Source organism: Primulina eburnea, unplaced genomic scaffold (genome assembly GCF_022965805.1).
Source record: "Primulina eburnea isolate SZY01 unplaced genomic scaffold, ASM2296580v1 ctg439, whole genome shotgun sequence".
Lineage (NCBI taxonomy): Eukaryota > Viridiplantae > Streptophyta > Magnoliopsida > Lamiales > Gesneriaceae > Primulina > Primulina eburnea.
Window position 1 is genome coordinate 81,978 of NW_027331253.1, and position 4,025 is coordinate 86,002.

Here is a 4,025-nt window from a genome sequence, read left to right on the forward strand (position 1 = left end):
CTTATCCCCTTGATGTCCGAAACTTTCCAAGCGAATGCTCCTCTATGCTCCTTAAGGACTCCCAAGAGCTTACTCTCCATATCATCTGTCAAAGAAGAGGAAATAATAACAGGCAGTTTATTATTTTCTCCTAAATATACGTACTTGAGATGTGGAGGTAGTGGTTTGAGCTCCAAAGTAGGTGGCTCCTCTAGGCTTGACTTTTGAGGCATTAAATCTTTTCTATCCCCCAATTCCTCTAGTCGAAGCCTCACTTGCTTTCTCCAAGGTGGAATGGCATTCAAATGAGCTACCATCTCCATCCTTTCCTCGTCCAGCTCGTCCTCCTGTTTTTCAGTAGTGAGAGTAGCCTCCAATGGCTCTTGCAATCCATCCTGCACAAAATCACAAACAAGAGAATCTAAGACATCAACGCGAAAACAACTATCATCGTGCATTGTGTGCTTGAGAGTATTAAAGACATCAAAAATAATTTCTTCTTCTCCAACTCTCAGTCTCAATTTTCCCTCGTCAACATCGATCAGTGCTTTCCCTGTAGCCAGAAATGGTCTCCCCAGGATTAAAGGCATCTCCAAATCTTCCTCCATATCTAGTACTACAAAATCTGCAGGAAAAATAAACTTATCCACTTTCACCAAGACATCTTCGATAATCCCACGTGGATACTTGACAGATCTGTCAGCCAGCTGCAATGACATCCTAGTCGGCTTGGGTTCACCCAATCCCAGTCTCCTAAACACAGAATAAGGCATCAAATTAATACTCGCACCAAGATCACATAGAGCTTTATGAAAATTAATATCACCAATAATGCAAGGTATAGAGAAACTCCCTGGATCTTTTTGCTTAGGAGGCATCCTGTTTTGAACTAAAGCGGAGCAATTTTCAGTCAAGTTCACAGTCATATGATCTTCTAGCTTCCGCTTGTTTGCTAAGATATCTTTCAAGAATTTTGCATAACTTGGCATATTCAGTAAAGCATCAACAAAAGGAATGTTAATATGCAATTTTTTGAATATCTCAAGAAATTTACCAAATTGTGCATCTAACTTAGCTTTTTTCAGTGCTGCAGGAAAAGGTGGGGGGATAACAATTTTACTCGGTGCAATAGGTGTAAAAGCAGAGTTAGAAGACTTACCTCCTTGTTGTTCCACCTCATCCTCACCTTGCTTGTTCTTTTCCTCCTTAGACTCAAGTGCCTTTCCACTGCGCAATTCCACAGCTTTCACATGCTCTCTCGGGTTAGTCTCCGTGTTGCTTGGCAAAGTTCCTTGCTCCCTATTAGCAATTAACTTAGCCAATTGTCCAATTTGATTCTCTAACCCTTTTATGGATGCATCCTGATTTTGAAATCTCGTCTCGGTTGCAGAAATAAATTTAGTCATCATTTGCTCTAAATTTGACTTCTCCTCCCTAGGCGGTTCTGGCTTGAATCCTTGGTGCATCCCATGTGGTGGACCTCTTTGTTGGCGGTTTTGGTTGTTTTGACCTCCCCACGCAAAGTTTGGGTGATTCCTCCATCCCGGATTATAAGAGTTTGAATAAGGGTCATTTCTAGGACGGTTCTGGAATCCCACGTGTTTTGCTCCCTCAGGTACATAGAATGGATTTCCATCTTGGCAATCTTGCACGTCATGCTCACCTCCACACTTATCACAGAAAATCTCTTGCAGACGCATAGCCGATCCACTCGCACTCATCCCATCAATCTTTCTGTTCAAAGCCTCTAACTGTGCTGACACCGCAGATAAATCAGTAACTTGATTAACTCCAGCACCTCGTTTCTGCCTATCAGAATGAGGATGATAGCTACTAGCAGCCATCTCCTCCAATAATTCATATCCTTCCTCAGCCGTTTTTCTCAGCAGGTTACCACAGGCAGCAGCATCTATCATGGTACGGTTAGGAGTAAGCAGACCATAATAAAAAGTTTGAACCACTAACCCAAGAGGTAGCTCATGGTGTGGACATCTCCTCAACAAATCCTTGTATCGCTCCCACGCCTCGTAAAGTGGACTCAAGCTCATATTGAGCAAAAGTAGTAATGTCAGCTCTAAATTTCATAGTCTTCGACGGAGGAAAGTACTTGGTCAGGAATGCCTTTGCCATTTCTTCCCACGTAGTGATAGACCCTACAGGTAAACAGTTTAACCAAGACTTAGCTTTGTCTCTTAGTGAAAATGGAAATAAACGCAAACGAACAGCATCATCAGATACGCCATTAAATTTAAATGTATCACAAATTTCAAGAAAGTCAGCTATATGAGAATTAGGGTCATCAAGTGCACTTCCCCCAAATTGAACAGTGTTTTGGATCATCTGAATGATAGCTGGCTTGATCTCGAATTGATTCGCACGGATGATTGGCCTTACGATGCTTGGACGTGCTCCATCAAGAGACGGCTGTGCATAATCCATCATCGGTACACGGCGTGGCATCTCAATCCGTCTCTCATTTTGGCGCTCCTCCTCCTGCTCTTGTTCGTGCCTCTCCATTTGTTCCTTGAGTCTTTGCTGTTGTCTTCGGCGTCTAGCAGTGCGTTCGATCTCAGGGTCAAACGGCTCAAGCTTAGACTCGAATGATCTTCGCATGCACCTCAAGAGAATTCTGCAATAAAATGAGAGTATCAAATAACAATAAAATTAAGAATACTAAAGAATTTAAATGAGAAATAAGAAAATTATGAATCAACAGTCCCCGGCAACGGCGCCAAAAACTTGATCGAGCAAAACTTGCACAGTGAATGGTCCCAAAATTTGTTTTATATATGAAAGCTCGATTTAAATATCGCAAGTGCACGATAGTCAAGTTATAATAAACGTACGTGAATACGAGTATCGATCCACAGGGACTGCGTTACAATATTTTTATTCTCAATTAAAATTTCTTTAGCAACGATAAAGTGGTTTGGTAATTAAACTAATGTAAATCAAATAACTAAAAGAATTAAAGCGCAAAGAGAATGTATGCAATAATGCAATGATTAAGTTGGATTAAAATCAAATGAAAGATGAATTTGTTGGGAATTATCAGTTCACCTACCACTCGTGTTTTAATAATTACCCTCGACTCTTACTCGTGCATTCGACGGAATTCCCTAGACTAATCAATATACTCTGTCGAGCTATATTAACACTAATCATAAACATGCAGTAATCAAGTGTCCTCAATTATTTAACAGTTTAAGATCGCCTTACGTTCTATGGAATCCTCTAGCTTTTATCCGGGTGAACTATCACTATCGACACGTACCCAATTCCGTATGTCTACTAAAATTGTAAGTCTGTGGTTTATACTATGCGATCCTATTGTTAATTAGTCTGTCGATACCGTTAACAATATGCAATAATCAAAGGAAGATAGCTAGGCTTCGCTTGAAACAAGAAATAACAATAGCATAAACAAATCACTTGTAAAAACGTCAAGAAATAATGTTAAACAACGAGTACGGGTAGGATCCCCTCAAATCCCAACAAATCTAGAGTTTAGCCAACCAAATTCATACTAGAAATCAACAATCTATGCAAGAGAATAAAATACTGAATAATAAAATACTAAATATGACAATGGAAGACGCTGCGACGCTTGGACTTCTCGAGTTCTTCGAAAGTCTTCCTTGCTCCTAGCCTTCTCGCCCAGAAAAGGATGAAAATATGAGAATAATCCCCAAAGAGGCGCCCAATCTCGTGTATTAGGTTAGTGGTCTTGGTAGGAGTCCATGAAAATAGAAACAATCTCGCAAATCTGCTGGATCGCGTGACTCGCTAGGGCGGTAGGTTTTGACCGCTGGGGCGAGTGACTCTCGGGTAACAAATCTTTAGCTTCTCTTAGTCTCGCCTGGGGCGGCCACTTTTGACTGCCCGAGAGAGAGATCTTCTGTTAAACTCTCCTGTCCAGGCTAGCAGTCTCGCTGGGCGGTCAGTTTTTGACCGCCCTAGCGAGAGGTCTTCTGTTCGAAATCCTCGGTAAGACTAGAATGCCGCTGGGCGGTCAGTTTTGACCGCCTAGCAGGCTTCTTCGTTGT

At 41.5% G+C, this 4,025-nt stretch overlaps 1 non-coding gene across 1 annotated transcript; it reads left to right on the forward strand.

Moving 5' to 3' along the window:
• Nucleotides 1–1,953: 1,953 nt before the first annotated feature.
• Nucleotides 1,954–2,061, forward strand: LOC140821146 (small nucleolar RNA R71). Its single transcript, XR_012115651.1, has one exon. It is a non-coding gene; the product is annotated as a small nucleolar RNA R71 (small nucleolar RNA).
• The last annotated feature ends 1,964 nt before the right edge of the window (nt 2,062–4,025 follow it).